Genomic DNA, 7,177 nt, shown 5'->3' with positions numbered 1-7,177 from the left:
AGACTCACGTCTGGGCTTCTCATTAAAATTAATGAGGTAACGTCTCTGAGGCATTCCGAAACGGATGCTGCCCAGAGTGCGGGAAAGACCTCGATCGCTTTGAAATAGCTACATAGCAAAACCAATTGCAAATTTTATTTTCCCTAGCCATGCATCAAACTCATGCCAGGAGTATCAAAGACTGCTGTCTAAATTTATATGCAACTGACCTTTCTTGAGACACTTTTGTTACCATGACCAAGGTTGAATGGCCAGAAGTGAGTGATGATGTAACAGCAGAATGGTGTTTAATGGCTCATCCATCCTGATGGCTACCTGCAGCCTGGAACTGAACCTGCAAGTCCTCAGTCTCCCTATTTGTCTGTTGCCTGCAAATAGCTGTGAAACTCACAGTCAAAACTGGTGTCCTGCTCCATTCCCTCCTTTCCCTTCTTTCCTTTAGTGAATAGCTTCTCTATGAAGAAAAGAACAGCTTGTTTTATGCAGCAAATCTGCAGTGCAGACCTTTACTACTTAACTGAAGCTAATAATTCTTCTGTGGCAGCCCAAATGGGTGATCAATATCCATGTGACAAAATATTTTTACCATTTTTTTCTCTAAAAGATTCTCCTTTTTTTCTTTTGAAGTGCCTTATGTTAAAGTTGCAGAGTTGATCACTGAGTGTGGAGATGCCAAACATAAGGAATGTCTCTGTCTTGCACTCAAGAGACAGTCTTCTGCTCTCTGGTTACGTGAGCACATACAGTATTTTTGGTATGACCTCTCCCTCCTTCAGCACACAGGGCTGGCTGATCTGGGAAGGAATTGGGCTCTGGAGAAGAAAGCTGCTCCGGGTCAACTGCCAGCAATGTCACTGGTGTGGCTGTCATGGCAGGAGCAGCAAGTGTCTGGTAGACAAGACAGAGAGATGTTTTGCTGGAAAAACAGATGCTCTCTTCCTTGTCTGGGCAACAGCAGAGCCCACTCAAACTTCTCTGTCTATCACTCACTGTGTGCTGTGTTTTTTGCTGTAGACAGTATTTGTGGCAGTGCTAAGCACGCATACCTGGAGGGGAAATCAGTGGGAGCTACACGCTGAGTATCTAAAATGCTGTAATCTTGCCCACAGCTTTGGGAAATTAAGCCCTGAGTGCCTTCATTTTGGCACCCACAATTAGTGAGAAGCTTCTGGCAACTTTGATCTCTCTCATTTCATGGAGCAGCATCATCTCCTTCCCCATGCATGCTGTGAAGAAACATGCATCGATTTTTTGAAGCTCTCTGACTTGAGGGTAAGACCACGAGGTAATTCAGTAACAATGTTTACAGGGCTGCTTGTGGAAAACAGGCTGCAGGCTACACACCAGCTTAGAAGGAAAATATCTGGTCTGAATCAACACCCATACAGTTGTAGCAGCAAAAGCCCTATGGAAAGAGAGTCTGTGTCCATGAGATTAAGTGCTGTACAATGCCATATGCTCAAGGTTGCAACAGGAAGTGTGTAGACCCCAACTTTGGATGGCCAGGCTTTGCTGGATGTGTGCCTGTTTACTGCAGTTGTTTGTAAGCCAAACTCCAAGTGGGCAAAGGGTAGTTTTCCATGCTGGAAAGACGTTGCCTTTTCCACCAGCTGAACATCTTCTCCATGTCTTCTCCCTATCTGAGCTGCTACATGATTTATTGTTACTTGAACCATAGTGGCTTTGTAATGGAAGTCCTTAATCAAGATGTTCTCTTCTGTATTTAATAGTCTTAACTCTTCTTGTGCCTGCAGATTGGCTTGTTGACTATTTGCTGGTTTGTTTCTTCTGTCTCAGTGTCCATTTTGCTGCATGAAAGGAACAGATTTTGAAGCTTATACTTTTCTAATCCACATATTTCAGGAAATGAAAGATGCTAGTCTCTTACTTCCTGCATATTTTCAAAGATAGCTCAGGGCCTCTTCTACATGATATATCAGTAATTTCATTTAAACTGGAGAATTATCTTGAAATATTTATCATCAGTATATATGAGTTTCATTTTGTATTAAACAGGTTGATAAAATTAAAATGGATCTGCTTTCTGCAAGTGTCCTGGATAGTCCTGGGGTGCATCAGGCACAGCTTCACCAGCTGGGCAAGGGGGGAATTGTCCTGCTCTGTTCTGTGCTGGGGCAGCCACATCTTGAATCCTGTGTGCAGCTTTGGGTGCCACAATATAAGATATTAAACTATTAGAGAGCATCCAAAGGAGGGCAATGAGGATGGTGAAGGGCCTTGAGGAGAAGCTTCATGAGGAGCAGGCAAGGTCACTCGGTCTGTTCAGCCTGGAGGAGACTGAGAGGAGATCTCATTGCAGTTACACCTTCCTTGTGAGGGGAAGAGGAGGGGCAGGCATTGATCTCTGCTCTCTGGTGACAGTGACAGGACCTGAGAGAATGGCCTGAAGGTGTGTCAGGAGAGGTTTAGGGTGGATATCAGGAAAAGGTTCTTCACCCAGAGAGTGGTTGGGCACTGGAGCAGGCTCCCCAAGGAGCACAGCACCAAGACTGACAGAGTTCAGGAAGCTTTTGGACAATTTTTTTCAAGTACATGGTATGACTCTTGGGGATGGTCCTGTGCAGGGCCAGGAGTTGGATTTGATGATTCTTATTGGTCCCTCTCAACTCAGAATATTCTGTGATTCTGTGATTTTCCATTCCTGTTGTGAGTGTAACATCTATTTATTGAACATTAAAAAAGAAGCAAGAGAGAAATCTCTGCTACCCCCTGTAGTCTGAATGTCACTGAACCTTATCTTGCATCTCCAAGCTTATGAAGAGATTAATAGTATCAGACACATGGAAGCCTACAGTCATCTGATTAATAACCCATAATAATGCAATAATGCTTGAAAAACAGAAGCATTTCCTGATTTCCTAACCCAAGTCAGTACAAATAAAATTGCTAGATAACAGGAAATGATGAAGAGATAAAAGTGGTCCCTCTTCTCGACCCAAATCATGCAGTTCTTGTCCTGGCTCTGGTGTTCACAGCATCAGAGAGTTTGTTGCCCCTATCTATTTCCACTGCTTCTGTTCTTGTGTAATCAGCTGGTCAAGTCCTCAGTACCCCTTCCCTCTGGGAAACCTGTTCTTCATCCTCCACTGGCTGGTGTTGTCCTCAGTCTTTTCTTCAGATGTCCACACTCCTCATCCAAAGATCTGTCTATCAACCAATCTTGATGTATATGTCTGTAAATCCTGTGTCATGTGAGAACACCTTTCTTCCCTTCCCCTTCTCATGAGACCCATGTATTCACTGTAAGAATTTCTAGCATACTGCTCCCCTCTTCCCTGAGTTGTGAAAGGTGGTATTTCATGCAGCAGCCATGCCACTGTGTCAGATTTGAGGATGACATTATCTCCACAGCAGCTCATGGTGTCATCCTCTTCTGGTTTCTCACTACTGCTCTCCTCATCTCCTCCTGTCCATCCTTCAAGCAAATAGAACTCCTTTCTCCCATTCTTTTTCAATCTTTCCTCTGGGCTCAGCATTTCCCTGTCTGTCAGATGTGACCAACAGCAGGATGTGTCCATCCAGTCTCTGACCATCTCACAGTACCCAGCCCCTTGCCTGCTGCAGGTGACATGCAGGTGACAGGGTGCCCTCAGACCCCTCCACAGTCCCCACTGAGCACATGGCATTGTTCACTTACCCTGACCTTGGACTTCCTCTCCAGAAGTAATCTTCAAGTGGGGAGTTACCAGCATAACTGCATGGCTCCTGCTCAAACCTGATGAGATGCTGAGCACAGCTATCTTGGCCACTCTCATCCCTCAGCCCTGATGTCTGTTTTGGGACTGGACTTGTATGTTCTGCTCCCTTTGACCCTTCCTCAGAGACATTCCCCTAGCACAGAGTGCCCAGATGCTCTGGCCTCTTTGATCTGATGAAAGAACCAAGACTCGTTTTCAGAACCAGAGGGAAGGAGGACGAAAAAGGAGGGGATCAGTGCTCAGATGTTGTGTTCCTGTGCAGCTGACTTTAGGAGAAATCCTCAGGCCCTGTCTGCAGAGTGGCAGAGCTGCACCTCGGCAATAGCCCAGGGCCCGTGCTTGATTATTTCCTATTTGAATAAGCGCTCTGGCATAAGGGTGTGGATGCTGGCAAGGCATCTGGGGAAGGATCTTGGATACAACAGAGCCCAGATTCCCAGGGAGAAAAAGCGTGTGGACTGTTGTGTGGCAGAGCCACAGGCTACAAAGAGCACTTGTGGCTTTGAGTTCAAGACAAACAGACCCTAAAAAGCATTCTGGCTGATGTGACCACATTACTAGGCCAGCACCACTGGCAGGGGAGCCAAGGAGCAGAAATCATGTCTTGGTTGTACAGTCAGTGCCATTGCCATGGTACCCAGACACCTCATGCATTCCAAGGTAGAGGACTAGAGGCAATATGGGGGTAAACACTGCTTTCCCTGAGGACAGGATGATTTGCCTGTCAGTCAGCTCCTGTTAGAGTGTTCCTGTGGCTTGAGTTCCCCAAGATTCAGGCTCTGAATTTTGCTCATGGTAGAGTTCAAACCCTGTTAGACTGCCCACTGCCCCTCTCCTCTCTCCTGGAAGAAGGTGTTAGTGGGAGGGATGACACCAGGCAGTGGCTGGAAATGCTTGTCTAGTCACACCACAGCTCTGGTTCCTGGTGGTGGGCACTAGGGACCAGTGCATGCCACAGAGAGGTATTAATCTGCTCAGCTGTTTCTGGGATGACCTGCACAAGTGCAGAGGCAATGGTCAGCAGAGATCACGAGACAGCCTCTGGCCTGAGACACACTGCCAGAACAATGAAGCATACTAAGGTTAGTGACTTTCTCAAGCCAGTGGCTGGGAGATATCCAAAGAATGCAATGAGAATAGGACTCTTCTGGGAAGCTGCCAGCAACTTAGTATCACATGCCTACACAATGCTTAATATTCCATGCAGTGCCTCTGGCCATCCAATGCCAAGCAGTGCCTTCAACCTGGGGTCCAGGTCTTTTGTCTGCAGAGAGTCTGGGCTGTTATCAATTTTGGTGAATGCATCTTACCTGAGGCTGACAGCAGCCTCTTCCATCCCTCCAGTAGCTTCTTTTACACCATCGAAAGGCAATGGGTGCATTATTGGGCAATGGTTTTGCTAAATCATTAAACTATGCCAACTTAAATGCATGCTTCTGGTGTTTGAAGCTCTTGAAGAAAGTTTGATACTTTGACACTGATGTGCCTGAGTGCTTGATATCTGCATCAGAATGAAAAAAATTCTTGCCTTTCAAATATGTTTTTGAAGTCTTACTATTTCTGCCCAGACTTATGTTATTGAGTGCCTGAACTGTGCTTTTATGTTTGAGTGGGGCAGGAGCATAGATTTCCAGGAAATAAGCCTCAATAAACAAAGGATAACCTTATTCATTACATGATGGTCCCGGTAAATACTTGTAAACCTAGAATATTATTTAATACAGGCTAGGTGGGGCATTTGCTTTCTCTTGTTAGGCTGTGAATGACAGGCTGTTCTTCTGACAGCCCCAAGACATTCAGGATTATGAATCGTGATCTCTACTAAATGCAGAGACAGGAGATACCCAGAGAAATGCCTCTAGTGGAAGCTTTTGGTCTGGTCACACTCATTTATTTTTTAAAATACTTTCAAGGTATTAAAGCATAGCATGAGCCAAAAAAAAAAAAAAAAAAATCTTAGCTGTCTTGGATCAGGGATACCGTTCCAGGTGGTTTTCATACAGGTCTCAGAACCACAGGGTCCAAATTCCTAAAGTTCCTTTCACAGAAATAATACAGATAAGAAACCCTGCCTAACGGGCTGAGATTATAACATCCAGGAAAGCTGGTGGCTGCCAGAAAGAACCATTGGTGAAATCATGGCTATAGTGAAGGATTAGAACGGCAAGTTTTATAAGATCATATGTTTTTCTAGATCTAGGATAAGGAAAATCTAAAAAGTAGAGGCAACAGAGAAAGAGAAAACCATGACAAAGTGTTGTTGTTAGCTTAAACAGTCAATATGTCATAAAAAGGGTGAAGTATTTGTAAAATTCTGAATGACAGAAGTCCACAAGGTGTGTCATTTTAAAATAGACACAGGAGCACAAACAGAGCCCTGCACAATGTTAACTGAGTTCATGGAAAGTAAATGGAGTGAAATCCCGTTGCACAATGGAAGGGTATCCAGAGTGCGCAGTCCTGTCAGCCCGCCAGCAGTGTGAGATCTGGGTATGTTACAGACAAAGAAGCCCTGCCCTATAAATATGTGGATGCTGCTTCTGTGTGGGTAGTCAGCTCTAAAATAACATAAGGACTGGGCACAATTAAAGGAACAAAGGAAAATGGGCTTGACAAAACCTTTTTTATAACAGACCACAAGCAAGTTTTCTCAGGTTCAGGATTATTGCATTCAGTTGCAAAACAGCGCTCATGTATTAATACCTAGAAAAGCTGCACTGATGGTCCTGGCTGGACTATGGGGCAAAACAGAGATTAAGCAAGAGGGAGAAATCAGAAAAATTCCAGAGACTTGGGAAATTACAGAAAACCAGTCTTCACAAAGGACTTCAAGAGAGCTGAGCCTGTGCTTAAATCTGAGATAATTGAATGCTATAACATCGTGACACTGTCTCCCCACGGTGCAGCTCCTGTGAAGCCAGCCCAGCAGGCAAATCCTCGGGCTGGCTACTGTTGTGTTTGCTTCAGTGATGCGAGTGCTTCTCAGCATGAGGTCACAATGAAGCTCTGGGAGAGGCATGCCAGCTCACAGATCCCATCTGCCCAAACCCCACTACCTCCTATTGCTAAAATTATAATCTGGCTGCTAGTGAAGAAGCCTTGTGAATAAGCAAGTATTTGGTTATTTCCTTTGGGTTGTTCACTTCTTGCATGTAGCAGGACCTCATGTGTATTATTGTCATTGTTTTGGATGCACACTTTCCCCTTCTGGCAAGTTTTGCTGTGAACTCAAGAGAGAACCAGGAAAGCTGTTCTCAGATTCTGCTTAAAAGAATTCTTAGTCCAGGACAAACTGCTAGAGGGAAAATACATCAGAATGTTGATTTTAAGAAAATCAGTCAATGTCAAATTCCAATATAAACGGACAGATGCTTTGATGTTGGTAAACCAGTTCTTAGTCCTTAGATGGATGGAACTACAGGAATACACAGCATTATTATTAATCTAAACACGGAGTT

The sequence above is a fragment of the Sturnus vulgaris genome, chromosome 3 (assembly GCF_052056855.1).
Source record: "Sturnus vulgaris isolate bStuVul1 chromosome 3, bStuVul1.hap1, whole genome shotgun sequence".
Lineage (NCBI taxonomy): Eukaryota > Metazoa > Chordata > Aves > Passeriformes > Sturnidae > Sturnus > Sturnus vulgaris.
Note: the sequence above shows the minus strand (reverse complement) of the source record.